Here is a 17045-nt window from a genome sequence, read left to right as displayed (position 1 = left end):
CAACTACTAAAGCAAATACAGAGGAAAAGCTATGCAGTGTTGGTCTAGGCAGTATTTTTTTTTAGATTTGACAAAATGCAGACAATAGAAACGAAGGCAATGAGATTACATCAAAACTAAAAGCTTCTGTATAGCAAAGAAAGCAATTAACAGAGCAAAGAGATAACCTACAGATTGGGAGGAAATACTGACAATCCACATATGTGATAGGGTTTAATATATAAAATATATAAGTATTCAAACAACTCAAAAATGGGTCTGAATGAATGGTTCTCAAAAGAAGGATTTGAATAGATGTTTTTCAAAAGAAGACAAACTAAAGGCTAACCTTAAAAGGTTCAACATCACTAATCTTTAGGGATATGCAAATTAAAACATCACACCTGTTAGAGTGCCTCTTCTCAGACAGACAAAGGATAGTCCAGTGTTAGCAAGGATGTGGAGAAAAAGATAAGCACCATACACCTTTGGTGGAAACATAAATTAGTACAGCCACCATAAAGTTGAGATAAAATACTAAAACTAAAACCACTATATGATTCATCAATACTGCTTCAAAGTGTCTTACTGGAAAGATTTTAACATAGTATATGGAATAAATGTCTGCCTGCCTATATTCATTTCAACATTTTTCATAATAGCTAAGATATGAAATCAGCCTAAGTGTCCATTAACAGATAAAAAAAAGTGTGTGAAGTGTGTGTGTGTGTGTGTGTGTGTGTGTATAAAGAAATAACATTTAGCCTTTTTTGTTTTAACATTTAGCCTTTTAAAAAAGGAAGAGATTCTATCATTGAGGGCAACATGGATGAACTGGAAAACATTATACCAAAACAAACCATACACAAAAAGACCAATGATCAAGTTCTCACTAATATGTGGAAGCTAAAATAATGGAAGTCATAGAAGTAGATGGTAGAATGGTAGTTATCAGAGGTTGGGGAATAGGGGAAAGCAGGGAGATGATAATCTGTGGGTACAAAGCTCAGAAAGGCTTTTTTAATTTTTGAGGTTTAATATACAGCATGGTGATAGAGGTAATCATTGAGTACTATTTATTTCAACTTCACTAAGAGAATAATTCTCAGATGTTCTCACCACAAGAAATGTCAAATATTTGAGATGATGAATAGGTTAATTAGTTTGATTTAATCTATCTATATGGTAGTCACAAACCACATAACTTTATAACCTATAAATATACATGATTACAATTTATAATTATAATAAAAAGTAGAAAAATACATGATTAAAATATATTGATCAAGTCACTGTTTCTCATAGTGTACAATGTAATACTTTATCCATTTTTGTATTTTTTTGTTCTAGTACTATTGGTTGAACTCTGTAACTAACACACAATTATTCTTAGGTGTTTAAATTTTAACTGAAAAGTGATCCCTGTTAGGAATTTGGAAAACATTATGCTGAGGGAAATAAGCCAGTCCCAAAGGGACAAATATCATATGTTCTCCCTGATCGGTGACAACTAACTGAGCACCAAAAAGGAAACCTGTTGAAGTGAAATGAACATTGTGAGAAATGGTGTCTTGATCAGCCCTTGCCCTGACTGTCGATGAACAACTTAATACGTTATCCCTCTTAGTATTTTTTTGTTTGTTCTACTTAATACCTTTGGTTGAATACTGTAATCAATACACAGTTATTATTAAGTGTTGAAACTTAACTGAAAAGTGATCGCTGTTAAATATAAGAGTGGGAATAAGAGAGGGAAGAGATGTGCAATTTGGGACATGCTCAAGCTGACTTGCCCCAAACGGTAGAGTTAGAAACATACCAGGGGATTCCAATTCAATCCCATCAAGGTGGCATGCACCAATGCTATCTCACTAGTCCAAGTGATCAATTTCTGCTCACAATTGATCATAATGATAGGACTAAGAGCCAAAGGGATCACATAAACAAGACTAGTGTCTGCTAATACTAACTGATAGAATAAAAAAGGGAGAGAACGATCCAACCTGGGAAGCAAGATACACAGCAGACTCATAGAATGGCAGATGTCCTAAACAGCACTCTGGACTCAGAATCAGCCCTTAAGGCATGTGGATCTGGCTGAAAAGCCCATGAGAGTATTTCAGGCATGGAAAGCCAAGACACTCTTGCAAAAAAAAAAAAAAATGACCTAAATGAAAGATCTCCACGAGTGAGATCCCAGTGGAAAGAACAGGTCATCAAAGAAGGTGGTACCTTTCTGTGAAGGGAGGAGAGAACTTCCACTCTGACTACGAGCTTGCCTAAATATGATCAGAGTCGGTGAACTCAAAAGGCTTCCATAGCCTTGGCAACTCATGACAAGAGCCTAGGGTGATTCCTGATGCCATAAACAAGAGTGTCAATTTGTTAAGTGAACAACAGGAGTCACTGTGCACTTACTCCTCATGTAGGATCTCTGTCCTTAATGTGCTGTACATTGTGATTTAATGCTTGAAAAGAAAAATCTGTTTTAATTTATTTAATAAAACATTAAAATAAATCTGGATTTGCATTTATTTTTTGCAAATGAGTATTAAAAGTTAAACAACAGGGAACTGGGTGTTATACAAATATTTGTATACAAATAGTCTAGCAGCAGGTTTCCTGCCTTTACTGCCTGCATACAATAGAAGAAAAATGCATTTGAATTATTGAATCTAAATTACTAAATCTAAAACTGTCTCAGCATTTCATTCTGTCTTTACTTGCACAGACACAGTATGCTCAATTTATACAGATAATCCTAAAAACTTTCAGTAGAAGTCATTTTAGAAACCAGTCTAAATCCCAATTAATTCATTTTTGGAGAACAAAAGGGGGTACTATTTCAAAGCACTTAAAACATGGCTGCTGATTATCATTACCAGTTTTGATAACCAAAGCTTCTTCCCTTCCAAAGACACTAGCCCAATTTCCTTCTATTTCTCCTTGTTGTCTTGACTTTGTGATTTTAAGCAAAAGAATTGTAAAAAATTCTTCCGATCCTCTATTTATGAAAGGAAAAGAGAGGATGACTAGATGATGGCACTTGATGCAGTAAGAACCTGAAAGCTAATTGCCCCCTCCCTTTCCTGCCCAGCTCAAGAGTTTCTGCAAACATTTTTGGAGAACGTCAAAGTGTTGCTCTGATGTTTGCACCATCCAAAGAAGAAAAGATGGTTATTTTATCATCACCAGTTACTCAGGACTAAGGTGGCTCATCTCATTAGTAAATGTCCTGTGAAAGATAAACATGAATGGCCAAATGACTAGGAGCGAAGTCTCTCAGAAAATTCAGTGATCCCCTTCATGGGTAATCTTCCAGGGCATCAGGTCATGTGTTGATCTATTGCAATCACAAACTGTAAATAAATATTTTCTTCTTACCTTCCAGCAAATGCTGCGGAACCTGCTGCTTCTCAGCTGCCCATGAATCCCCTTCTGCCCTTGTTGCCAAGTAATTGTTGTTTACAAGTTGTTCTTCCCATTCTTTCCTACAGGAAAGAAACCAAAGCACGGGAATCCCTTTGTTAGAATTCTTCTGCTTAGAAAGGAACGCTATAGGAAATTAATTTTAAACAAGCCTAAGAAACAAAACTTTTAAATCATGTATATTTAATTGTGTACTGTTTCTGAATGCATGGCTGTCTTTTGGGAGACAGTTCTTCTGTACATTTAATGAATATGTAGATAGCTATAATTATGCCAGTGACTGAAATTCATAAAGTTTAAGGAGGCTATTCTATCTCCACTAAAATGCTGGTAGTGCAGTTCAGTGAATAAACAAAAAAATGAATATTAATATAAACACTTGACTCCAATACATACTTGACTGCCAAAGACATATTTCAAAAAATACACACAGAAAGGTGAATTGTTTATTACACTGATTTATCACATGAGATATTCGTGTAGATAAACCTGTTTCTCTTTAATGTTAGGCTGGGCAGTTAAGTATAGTGAGACTACTTACTTTAGCTGTTATTGCTATTCACTATTGAAATCTGCAATTTCTCTCTACATGATCAGTTCTAAAATTTTAACAGGTATGGGTAAATTTGAAAAAAAAATTAAAAATTAAAAACCCTCACTGTAAAAACTGCTAAAGGCAAGCCTGAATACCTCGCAGTACCTATGGCTGAGTAGATAAACAACTGAAGTACGCCTCCCAGGCATGCAGGCACCAGGGGCCTAACACCCGTGCCTCATTAATATACAAATAAATCTGCTCTTGGGAAACAACTGGAAATTCATTGTCCCAACTCATTTACTGAGTTTGAATAAAGGAATTAGACCCATATTCCCTGCATTTTGTACCAAACCAAACACTAACAATCATTTTTCGGGGCCAGCGCTGTGGTTCAGCGTGTTAACACCCTTGCCTGAAGTGCCAGCATCCCATATGGGAGCCAGTTCAAGACCCAGCTGCTCCACTTCTAATCCAGCCCTCTGCTATGGCCTGGGAAAACAGTAGAAGATGGCCCAAGTCTTTGGGCACCTGCACCCACATGGGAGACCAGGAAGAATCACCTGGCTCCTGGTTTCAGATCAGCACAGCTCCAGCCACTGGGGCCAATTAGGGAGTGAACCACTGGGTGGAAGACCTTTCTCTCTCTCTGCCTCTCCTCTCTCTCTTTGTAACTCTGACTTCCAAATAAATGAATAAATCTTTAAAAAAAAATCATTTGTCAACAGTGGAGGCAAGTAAGATTGGCTTTATGAATTTTTCTCAAATTTCATAATGTCACAAATAAACCTATAATTTAAAATTTATCATCAATGCTGAAACCCTGGTAACAATATCTTGAGAGGCTTGCTGAAAAGAAAGCCACTGGAACCTCTAGTCATCCTATCCACATGTGCTTACAGTCATTACCCACCACACCCTATCATCTGAGGAGAAGACAATCTCACATACTAGGCTAACAGCCATGAATATGACTGACTGAACGCCTGAAGCTCAAAAATCTGACCACAGGAAAGACGCATCTTCCCCAAAGACCTCCAGAAGTGCAACTGAAGTAAAAAGAAATTGCTAAATTTTGTCTTATATAAAAACGTATATATAAGAGTACATCAAAAAGTTCATGGAAAAAAAAGTTCAGTGCAAACATTTCAAAATTCATGTATGGTTCTATCTTGAGACACATTTTTTTTTCATGAATACTCACAATAGAGGTATGTGGAGAGAAGGAGTGTGTGGGTAGGAGGGAGGGAAGAAGAGAGAGAGAGAGAGCACAAATAAATAGCAAAACTCTAACAATGATGTCATCAAAATGTCAAAAATTCTATTTATGAACAAATATTTTACATAAATCTCCTCTAACCTCTGCAATAACCCTCTGGAGAGAGTGTTTTTATCTTCCTTTCCAAATGAGGAAACTAAGGTTCAGAAAAAAACTAAATAATTGGTGGAGAGAAAAAAGGAATTAGAATTAGAAAACACACCTCCCTGGAATAAGATGGAAGACAAGAGACACTAGAAGGACACATGATACTCCAGATATTATGGGCAAAATTGCTTCTAGCAACAAGGCAAGGTTGAAATCCGTGATTTCTTCCCCAAATGTTTCATTTTTGAGTACCACAATTAAGGACATAGAGATGAGTTTTCACCAGTTGCACTCAGAAGGTAGGTTAACAACAGCTGTTGTGAGGGTTCATAACCTGGGTCATTTAGGTGTACAAAAGCCTTGAATGGAATAGTTTAGAGGCATGGGCATTGAAGGGTTCCTTTTAAAGGCTGGAGTGCCATCTAGTGGTGACTATTCTACCTTGCAGGCACTGGGTCCCTGAAAACAATCAGCACCAAGTTGGGAGAGGCACCCTATGTAGGTTTCATCTCTACACTGATGTTAATGGACCAGAGGCTGTCATGGAACTACTGTGTTGAGGACTCTGAACCTATCCCTCAGAAAGGAACACTGTGCCTGACTAAAAACAACGGCCATCAGTGTCATCATCATTTCTCAGGAAATCAAACTTTCACAGCAGCAACTGATGCCCTCCCCCTTAAGAATTCCTGCTTAGATAGCGCCTCATCCCGAAATAGTTTTCTCTGACATGGAAATGCACTAGACTATGCAATGAACCCTTATAAATAGTAAGTACATGTAGCTGATGATTACATAGGAATATCTATTTCTAATTATATTAAGTAATATTTTCCAAAGATATGAACATAAATTTGTATGAGACTAGAATTTTTTTTTTCTGTCACAAAGGCGTTTAGTTTATTCTATCACGGATACTCCGGGGTTCACATTTCCAGACGCCGCTCCTCCTTTACAGAAGTTCAGGGAAGGGACAGCAGCTGGCCGCCTTCGGGGGGGGGGTGCTCCTGGGCTAAGGCTCCCTGTCTGGCTCTCCTGGTGGGAAGTTCCCTCCCCCTGCACCCCCCCGGCCTGCCCCCCCAGGCCCGGAAGCCAGGGGCCACCTCCTGGGGTCCCTGAAGACCACTGGGCTCTGCCACTTGGCCCTGGCACTGCAGAGTGCCCCCACCGCAGGAAAAGGTGGGGAGGGAGGAGAACCCCAGTTCCAGGGAGCCGGTGTGCCTACTCAGGCCTTGGAGGCCTGGACACACCTGGGCACGCCCACTGTTCTCTGAGGGTCTGGCTGGAGTCCCCCGCCCACCCTCGGCCCCAGCTGCTTGCCAAGAGACCAGGATATTGTGCTTTGGGGTCAGCGCTGGGGCGGGGATGGGGTGGGGACTAAGGAGCTTGTGTTTTAGCAGGGGGTGCCGACCCCCCCATACACACTCGAGGTGGCTGGGGGCTAAGGCACGGGCCAGGCTGAGACTCCCCACCAAAGCAGGCTGGTGGTGACGCTGTTGGAAGGGTATAGTGTGGGGCGACCCCCTTTGGTCCTCCCCACCCCACACCGGAACCTCCCCTAAAATGCTCCACCTGGAAAGCGAGATCTTCGGGCACAAGGTGTACACAGAAGTCAGAGCCAGGGGGCAGAAAGGTTGGTAATGGGGGGGAGAAGGCGAGAGGTGTGGGGGTGGGGAAGAAGCCTCCGTGTGCACATGTGCGCACACACTTATGCACACACACTCGTGTACACACACACTTGCCCTAGGTGAGAACGAGAGGAATGGTGAGAAAAACTGCCAGCGGCCCAAGCAGACCCTGCTCTGCCCCTGGGGGAACCAGGCCCACCCAACCAGCCAAGGCCAGGGACCTCCCTTGAAATACAGCAGTGGGGGGGGGGCAGAGAATTTGAGGGAGGGAGGGAAGCAGGTCAGACCCATGGGTCCCGTGTCAGGAACACGCAGCCACACTCCACACACACGCACGCGCACTCCGCTTGCCTGCCCAGCACACGTCCCCCCCATATCCTGCCTTCCACAGTGCGCCCCCACCCCCACTGGGGACCTGCAGGTGGGCTGGTGGGGTCAGACCCAGTCCAGGTGGTTTGAAAAATAAAAGGAAATCTTATACTAAAATATTTCAGTAGCTAAAAAAATGTTCTGTACACGGGTAGGGGCTGGGTCCTGTCCCGGGTGGGTGGGGGCGGCAGGGCAGGGGCGGGGGTGGGAAGCGGAGGAGAGGACAGCAGCCCCACCCCTCCCAGCCTGCTCCCCGCCCCCCATTCCAACCCGGGTCCACTCTGCCTTTTACCTTCATTCAAGTTGCACGTGCGCATGCACACACACACACACACACACACACACAAGAGGCTCCTTGGCTGAGGATCTCCCTCCCTGGGGCTCCAGGGGACACGGGCAGGATGGAGGGGTGAGAGCAGGTGCTGGGCTGCCACCCCAGCCACCTTAGGCTGCTTGTGGCATTGCTCTGAGCCTGTTGGCTCGGCTGTACCACGGGCAGTGCCCACGGCCTCGCCTGCCCCGGCCCCCAGGCGCAGGGACTGAGGAGGAGGCAGGAAGGCGCTTTGGAGGCCTGGAAGCACTGGGGGATGGGTGGGGGTGCGGAGGGGTCCTGAGCGCCCCCCTCCAGTCTTAGTGGAGGCTGAGGAAGGACTTCCACCAGGCAGGCCCCTGCCCGGTGCCCGGACTGGTGTGTGTGTGTGGGGGGGGCACAAAGCTTGGGGTGAGGGAAGGGGGGAGCCATGTGTGGAAGAAGGAAACCCGGGCCTGCCCCCCGCCCCTGCCTGCCCGCCCTTGCCGGCCCTGCCCACCCCGGCCAGCAGCTCACACTGGGGAAGGGGCTGGGATGGAGGAGGGGACCCAGGAATATGCAGCGACCCCCGCGGGGCCTGGGGAGGGACAGACAGTAGCTCCTGATCAAGGTGTGTGTGAGGACATGGGGGTGGGGGAGTGTGACGGTCCCCCCAGGTGGGGTAGGGGAGTGTGACGGACCCCCCGCGTAGGGTGGGGGGAGTGTGATGGCCCCCCTGGGTGGGGTGGGGGGAGTGTGATGGCCCCCCCCTGGATGGGGTGGGGGAGTGTGATGGCCCCCCTGGGTGGGGTGGGGGAGTGTGACGCCCCCCCGGGGTGGGGTGAGGGGAGTGTGATGGCCCCCCTGGGTGGGGTGGGGGGGAGTGTGATGGCCCCCCCCTGGATGGGGTGGGGGAGTGTGATGGCCCCCCTGGGTGGGGTGGGGGAGTGTGACGCCCCCCCCGGGTGGGGTGGGGAGTGTGACGGCCCCCCCGGGTGGAGTGGGGGAGTGTGACGGCCCTCCCGGGTGCGGTGTGGGGGCGCGGTTACTGCAGGGCCTCGGCCGGCCGAGGGGCCGCCTCGCCCCATAGCTGGCCCGCTGGAAGCTGTACTCCCCGCCCATCACCTCGGGCTCCATCTTGCCGGAGTCGCTGATGCAGGCGGTGTAGGGTCGCCCTTGGGTGAGCAGCTTCAGCTTGGGCATCCAGCTCTGGCGCAGGACCTGGCGCGCATTGGGGCACACGCCGGCCGCGATGGCGTTCCTCTCACTCTCTTTTAAGTTCCTGCAGTGGTTCTTGAGGGCGTGGAGGGTGCGGCTGTCCAGTGGTTTGCCGGTGCCACAGCTGGGGGCCAGTGCGTTCTGGTCAAAGGAGGAGGCGAGGAGCGGCAGCGGCAAGACCTGGTGCCGGGTTCCTGAGCTGCGCCCTCGTGTTGCACACCTTGGCACCTGTCACCAGCTCCGGCTTCTCGGAGGGGCAGCCCTGGGCGCGCCCCCTGCGCCGGGGCCTCGGCCTCCACCTCCATGGCCTCCATGGCCTCTGCCTTAACAGCAGCGGCAGAGGCATGGCCACTCACTGTTAAATTTAATTGTTTTAAAAAATGATGTACAGCCGGCGCCGCGGCTCAGTGGGCTAATCCTCCGCCTGCGGTGCCAGCATCCCAGGTTCTAGTCTGCTACACGGGTCTGGGCGCTGGATTCTGTCCCGGTTGCTCCTCTTCCAGTCCGGCTCTCTGCTGTGGCCTGGGAGTGCTTTTTTCCCTCCATAATGAAACATCAGGGCACATCACTGACACATTTTAAATACATATAAAAACAGAATGCACAATTATCATCAGCCTAATACGAACATCTTCATATGTCTAGATGAAACATGTTCCCATATGAGGAGGCCCCACTGAAACAAAAGCAAAGAACACCTCCCTGCATGAGGACTGACTGCTAGAGTTACGATGATTTTTAGGTTAAGGTTTGAACTGAGAAATCCTGAGATTCCACCTCAATATCCACAAGGACATAAAGAACTGAATTTAAAAAAACCTTATGGACTGTCAGATATAATACCTGATTTTGTACAAAAACATATATTTTTCCTTCAAAACTAAAATTTAGCAGTCTCTAAAGTCACATTAAAGTAGGGAAATTCAATTATTCTTTCATAAAAGCAATCAAGAAGGCCGGCGCCGTGCCTCAATAGGCTAATCCTCCACCTTGCGGCGCCGGCACACTGGGTTCTAGTCCCGGTCGGGGCGCCGGATTCTGTCCCGGTTGCCCCTCTTCCAGGCCAGCTCTCTGCTATGGCCAGGGAGTGCAGTGGAGGATGGCCCAGGTGCTTGGGCCCTGCACCCCATGGGAGACCAGGAAAAGCACCTGGATCCTGGCTCCTGCCATCGGATCAGCGCGGTGCGCCGGCTGCAGCGGCGGCCATTGGAGGGTGAACCAACGGCAAAGGAAGACCTTTCTCTCTCTGTCTCTCTCTCTCACTGTCCACTCTGCCTGTAAAAAGAAAAAAAAAAGAAAATGTGCATAATTTTAACTTTATGGAATGTTTTTACCTCATTTTTAATTTCATAAAACTATAATATATAATAGGTAATTCTGTTTTTTTTTTAAAACAGGATCAACATTTAGGAATGAGGTGAGGAAAGGACACTGTACCAGGAAATCTCTGTGAAATTATCTGAAGTGAATAAATTTTCTATTCTGTGGTCTACTGTGATTTCTTTTGATTTTTTTCTTGATTTACTTGAGAGACAGAGAGATATAGAGTGAAACAGAGATAGAAAAAGAGATGTCCCATCCACTGGTCCATTCCCCAAATGGCTGCACAGCCAGGCCTGGACCAGCCCAAAGCTGGTAGCCAGGAATTCAATCCACAGCTCCAATATGGGTGGTAGGGACTCAAGTACTTTGGGCATCACCACTGTCTTCCAGGGTCCACCTTGGCTAGAAGCTGAAATCAGGAACTGGAGCTAGGGATCAAATTTAGGTACTCCAATGTGGGATGTAGGCATCTTAACTGATAGGCCAAATACTTGCCCCTAAAGGCATTTCTGATATCATCAATACATAAGGAAAAATTCCCTTCTTTGAGACGTTTCTCTGCATATCTCCCCCACTCTCTTCTTACTGCCATCCTACCTCATTTACGTTGGTATGTAGGATAACTGACATAAGCTTGATGTCTAGCTTTCTATAACAAGGTAAAGAATTGGCCACACAGTTTGTAATGTAAGCAGTACTGAAAAGGAAATACTTATACAGTCAAGAACAAATTTTTTTCCAACAATTTAAAAATAGGCATTTATTTAGCAAAATCCCAAGTCCTAATTAAAAGGTCATTTTACCTCTTTTTTAAAAAAATGGATTTATTTATTTGAAAGGTAGAGTCACAGACAGAGAGGGAGATAGAGAGAGATCCTCTTTCCACCAGCTCACCTCCAAAATGGCCCCAATACCCAGGGCTGAGCAAGGCCAAAGCCAGGAGCTTGGAAATCCATCCATTCTCCCACATGAGTGGCAGGGGCCCAAGTGCTTGGGCCATCCTCCACTGCTTTTTCTTCAGGCATTAGCAGGGAGCTGGATCAGAAGCAGAGCGTCTGGGACTGAAACCTGCCCTCGTACAGGGTGCTGCTGTCAAAGGTGGTGGCTTAACCCATTGCACAATGATGCTGGTCTCCATCTTATCTCTTAAAGCATGTTTTCCAACACTAGATGGACTCATGGAATATTATAAAAATAGAAATAGATGTTTCTGTTAAATATTTTCTTTTTAAAGATGAAAATAAGTTACAATTTAAGTGAATCCATCATTCACTGTACAAGTTCTATACCACCACTATCCAACAAAATTTTCTGAGAACACAGAAATATTCCATAACTAACTGTCCAAAATGGTAACCACTCATCACACATAGTAACTGAGAAGTTGAAATATGGCTAATGCAGTTGAAGAATTACATATTTTATTTTAATTAATTTAAGTCAAAATTTATATGGCTAATGGTTCCCATATTGACAGTGAAGCTCAAAATATTTTAACAATGATAACACACACACACACACAGGTTTTAAAGCAAAACTGTAAAATTTCAAGGAATATAAAGATAAATCTACACATGATACATAATCATTTGTAGTACAACTGGAGAAAGAAAACAAACATTAAAAGTAAAAAGGTTCAGACATTTGACCTGGTGGTTAAAAAGCCAGTTAACATGCCCACATCCCATATCAGTGTCTGATCTGAATCTCAGTTCTACCCCCCATTTCTAGCTTCCTGCTAATGTACATTCTGGGAGGCAGCAGGTGATAGCTCAAGTACTTGGGTCTCTGCCACCCAGGAGGGGACCTGAATTGGTTCTCAGCTCCAGTGTTTGCATGGCCTAACTGCCATTGTGGCATTTGGAGAGCCAACTAGGGGATCTAAGCTTTCTCTCTCTCTCTCTCTCTCTCTCTCTCTAGCTCTCCAACTAGGGGATCTAAGCTTTCTCTCTCTCTTCTCTCTCTCTCTCTCCTCTTTCCTCTCACTGAGAGTGTGTGTATTTGTGCATTTCTGTGTAACTAAATACAATTCAATTTAAAAAAAAAACTTTAAGTTAACTAATACATGTGGTCAAATAAATCAAAATAATTCCTTAAAAGAGGCTTTTATACAGTATGTCATAATTCTAAATGCATAGTGGCACTAGTCAGAACTATCAGGTAAGCATGTAAGAGTTTCTTTTTCTTTCCTATCCCTCTCATTGCCTTTTCCCATGGTATTTCTGTCACCACCACCACCCTCAGCCACTGTCTCCTCTCACCAAACTCTTGTCACATACACATGTGAAAGTGAGGAAAGTCCATCTTCAGTGGCAACAGTGTTAGCTCTATTAGGTACCAATGGTGGTACCAGATATGGATATAACCAGACTCAGCAACAGATTGTCTAAAAGAACTAAGAAAGGACAGGTTAAAAAGAAAGTAAATGGGTCATGTGATCAACTTTAGTTGAAGGTCAAATATGAACTTCAAATTTGTTGGGATTAATGTACTTGAATAAACAATTCACAGAGGCTTATGGAGATGTACATCACCACCTAAGCCTCCTAAAAAAACTCACTAAAAATCATTACAAGGTGAACATCCTTATCCAAAATGGTTAGGATTCAGAAGTGCTTCAGATTTTTAAGATTTTGGAAGATCTGCATAGACTTTACTGGCTGCACATCCTTTATCCACCTGCAGCGCTAGGCAGAGTATCAATACATTCCAAAACTTTAAAGTTGTTTTCGCCCATATGTGGTGTACAGTTCAAAAATACATGGCTATGTGTCCCTACATTAAATAATGGTTTTGTCTGTAGACCTCTCCTTTCTATTTTAGAGGCATTTCTCATATGCCCATCAGGGCTATCTGTTACCAGTCCATTTAATGCTCATACAGTAGTCCTCACTTATGTGCAGTTTCGCTTTCTATGGCTTGTTATGCCTGGTCAATGAGGGTCCAAAAATATTAAATGGAAAATTCCAGAAGTAAACAATTTCAGAGTTGTAAACTATACGTGGTAATGAGTGGCGTGATGAAATCTCATGCCATTGTGCTCTGTCTTGCCCAGTGTATCCATGTTGTGCACACTACTACCCATTAGCCACTTGGGAGCCATTTCAAGTCATCAGAGTGGCTGTTAGGGAGTCACAATGCTTATGCTCAAGGAAGCTTTATTCTGTTTAATAATGATTTCAAAGCACAAGAATAGTGATGTGGTAATTCAGGTATCTCACAGAAAAGCAAACTAAAAAGGTAACACAGTTTGACTTATTAAAGAAAAAATATATACCCTGACGTTGACCTACATTAGGGATGAAACTTTTATCAATGATCTTGTGAGGGGAGAAAAAGAATGTCAGGCTACTTTAGCCTTGTACCTAAAATTACAGAAGTTTCAGCCATAGTGTGTGATAGTAAGGACTTAGTTTGGAGGGCCAAGGCGTGAATTTTCTGTGGTTTCATGCATCTACGGATGTATACAACACTCCTGAGGTCTTAGAATGTACTAGGGAATAAGAGGAGACTACTGGACATTAGCTTTTAGAAATCTCAAATCTATACACCTTTGTCATTTGCTCAGACTTTACACTTATTGCATATTTCAGTCTATTTTGACATCATAAACTATCATCTTCTTAAATTTTAAATAAAGGGAGAAATGAGAAATAAGACTAAATGGAAGAAAATAGGATTGATTGGTAAAGCCTTCCTGTGATGAAATATACTTTAATCAGCAGACCTTTCAGCCATTCAATTATTCTCCTCTATTTCTAAGTTTCTGATTATATTCTGGTTGGTTAGAGTATGCTGGTTCACTCTCCAAGTGACTACATCGGCTGGGGCTGGTCACTGCTAAAGCCAGGATCCAGGAACTTCATCTGGGTCTCCAACATGGGTGCAAGGGCCTGAGCACTTGAGCCATCTTCTACTGCACCATCTTTCCCAGAAACATTAGCTGGAAGCTGGATCAGAGTTGGAGCAGCCGGGATTTGAACTGGTGCCAATATGGGATGCCGGCGCTATAGGCAGCAGTTTAACCAGCTGCACCACAGTGCTGGCTCCAGGAGTAGTATTTTTCTTACTAATTTTTCAAAAACAGTTTCTCCAAATCACAATGAAAGATTAACCATTTTCTTTTTATTTCCTTTTCCAAATTAAATTTTCATCAAAACTCTGTTAGCTATAAGTGACCCTATTACAAAAATTTTAAACTATTTTAAAGTTCAAATACTTTAACAGAACCTAAATCTGGTCCTGATTTTCCCTTTGGTATATTAAATTTGCTATTGTGTTATCTATATTCCTAATAATTTGAATATTCCCCCAATAAATGCCATAAAAATTTAATTATATGGCCACAGATATCTTTACTTTTTTATTTTATTTTTTGACAGGCAGAGTGGACAGTGAGAGAGAGAGAGAGACAGAGAGAAAGGTCTTCCTTTTGCCATTGGTTCACCCTCCAATGGCCGCTGCGGCCAGCACACTGCAGCCGGTGCACCACGCTGATTCAAAGCCAGGAGCCAGGTGCTTCTCCTGGTCTCCCATGTGGGTGCAGGGCCCAAACACTTGGGCCATCCTCCACTGCACTCCCAGGCCAAAGCAGAGAGCTGGCCTGGAAGAAGGGCAACTGGGACAGAATCTGGTTCCCCAGCAGGGACTAAAACCCGGGGTAATGGCGCCACAGGTGGAGGATTAGCCAAGTGAGCTGCGGTGCCGGCCCTACAGATATCTTTTTATGAACCAAATAGATGTTTCCAGAAATATTACTGTAAAACTGAGGTTTAACACCCCCAAAAATCTCATTTTTCTATACAGCCTTTATAGTAGTCCCATTAGGTGGTGATGGCAAAGTGACTTGGTCCGTACACACATGCAAGAGACCTAAATTGAGTTAATAGCTCCTGGCTTTGGTTCCAGCCATGACAGTCATTTAGAGAGTGAACCAGTAGATGGGAATTCTCTTTCTGTGTTTGCCTCTGTTTCTTTCTATCTCTGCATCTGAGTTGAATACATAAAATACTATGATTAGAAATGGCATCTAGTGATATAGAAGCAGGAAAATGGTTGTTCCTTCTTTAGAATCTATCAGCAGCTCTGATGGCATAGGAGAAAGGGGGCAGTAGTAAAATCACTAAACAAATCACTTTGGCTTTATTCATTTCTCTTATGCCCTTCCACCCTCACTCAAATCTCTCATATGGGGGAAAAAGTCTGACTTACAAAGTACAAAGGAGATAAGTAGGTTCTAGGTGTGGCAACACAGAGAAAGGATGGAGCAAAACAGTAGCTACCTTGGAGAGTGTGAACTTATTACTGTGCTCTAAAGAAAATCCAGAGAACAGTAAGTCTAAGTCTAGTTCTATGATAGCAGAATTGTGCTGTTCAAGATAACTTTAAGACCTAAAAGGACATTTTAAAAAGAGGTGAGAGTTCAGAGTGTGCAACTATCCTGTTTTGCTTCTAAAGGGCATGCACCTGAATTAGTTTCCTAATCTGAACAGGTTGATTAGAATAAAGTTTTTGGAGCTGTTTGAGAATATGTCAACCAGACTAAACCACTTCTCTATCTCTGAATACTGTACATATAACCCTAGAATGTAAACTGTATCCCTATACACAGATGATACTGGGGCATATTTTAACTTTCAACATTTTTCTCAGTAACAAGCTATTTTTAATATCATAGCTATCTTACTGATGTTCCTTATATTTCTAGGCACATAATACCCATTATCAAATATTTCAAATAGTGTGTGATCTCATTTTCAACTCTCAGTTAAATATTTTGATAAGATTCAAATATAACTAAATTTAAAACTTTAATCAAAATAGCAGTTCATGCAAAGTAACACTGTCACCACATGAAATAGATACTCAGCTATGTGACTACCCATATTGTGGGTCACATTAGCTATCTTTATCAGTAAGGCACAATTCTGTCATTGACTAAAGTAAAACCAAATCTAACCCACTCTCAAACTGCAGAAGAAACCAAAAGGATACATTCCTAAGGAGCAGAAAATGAAGATTGTGTTCCTATCACTCATCTCCCTGCAAACTCCTGCCCCTCTAGAGTGCTGAGCAAACAGATCTTCCTCCTAAGTACCATTTAATTTTAATTACCCCATTTGGTCTTTTCCAGATCCTTGATAAAAGCTTCCACTGTAACCCCAGTTATCAGCTGTGTTAGTTATTTCCAAGTTTCTCTCTCTAACTAAAGCACAAGTTCTCCAAGAGGAGGAGCTTGTGTTTGGATTCCTTTGGGTCTATTAGTTTTTCTTTTTTAAAAGATTTATTTATTTGAAAGTCAGAGTTACACAGAAAGAGAAGAGGGAGAGAGAGAGAGAGAGAGAGAGAGAGAGAGAGAGAGAGAATCTTCCATCCAATGGTTCACTCCTCAGATGGCCGCAAAGGCCGAAGCTGTGCCAATCTGTAGCCAGGAGCCAGGAGCTTCTTCCTGGTCTCCCATGTGGGTGTGTGGGTGCAGGGGCTCAAGGACTTGGGCCATCTTCTACTGCTTTCCCAGGCCATAGCAGAGAGCTGGACAGGATGTGAGCAGCTGGGTCTCAAACCAGCACCCATATGGGATGCGGGCACTTCAGGCCAGGGCATTAACCCACTGGACCACAGCGCTGGCCCCTGAGTCTATTAGTTTTAACACATAGGCTTGTCTACAAAGGAAGTACAAGAAAGATACGCAAAATGACTGAAGATGTATTCTCTTGAGTAGGGAGAGAAAGAGCTCTGAAAAGTACTTGAAAGCCCTGGATTAACAATAAAATGAGAAAACTAACTGCTACAGCAGTCGGCATTGTGGCACAGCAGGTTAAAACCCTAGCCTGTAGTGCCAGCATCCCATATGGGCGCCAGTTTCTGTCCCAGCTGCTCCATTTCCAATGCAGCTCTCTGTTATGGTAT

The 17045-nt window shown here is 43.7% G+C and overlaps 1 long non-coding RNA gene across 2 annotated transcripts in view; it reads right to left on the bottom strand.

The window, feature by feature from the left end:
- LOC127489400 (uncharacterized) overlaps nucleotides 1–17045 on the bottom strand; it is a 51361-nt gene that overhangs the window by 16589 nt on the left and 17727 nt on the right. For both annotated transcript variants that reach the window (XR_011385791.1, XR_011385792.1), the window contains one exon: nucleotides 3364–3470. This is a non-coding gene — a long non-coding RNA (uncharacterized lncRNA). The remainder of the gene's footprint in view (nucleotides 1–3363; nucleotides 3471–17045) is intronic.

The sequence above is a fragment of the Oryctolagus cuniculus genome (genome assembly GCF_964237555.1).
Source record: "Oryctolagus cuniculus chromosome 17 unlocalized genomic scaffold, mOryCun1.1 SUPER_17_unloc_3, whole genome shotgun sequence".
In the NCBI taxonomy this organism is placed as follows: domain Eukaryota; kingdom Metazoa; phylum Chordata; class Mammalia; order Lagomorpha; family Leporidae; genus Oryctolagus; species Oryctolagus cuniculus.
The sequence above is the reverse complement of the archived record's forward strand: the minus strand, read 5'-3'. Positions and strand labels throughout refer to the sequence as shown.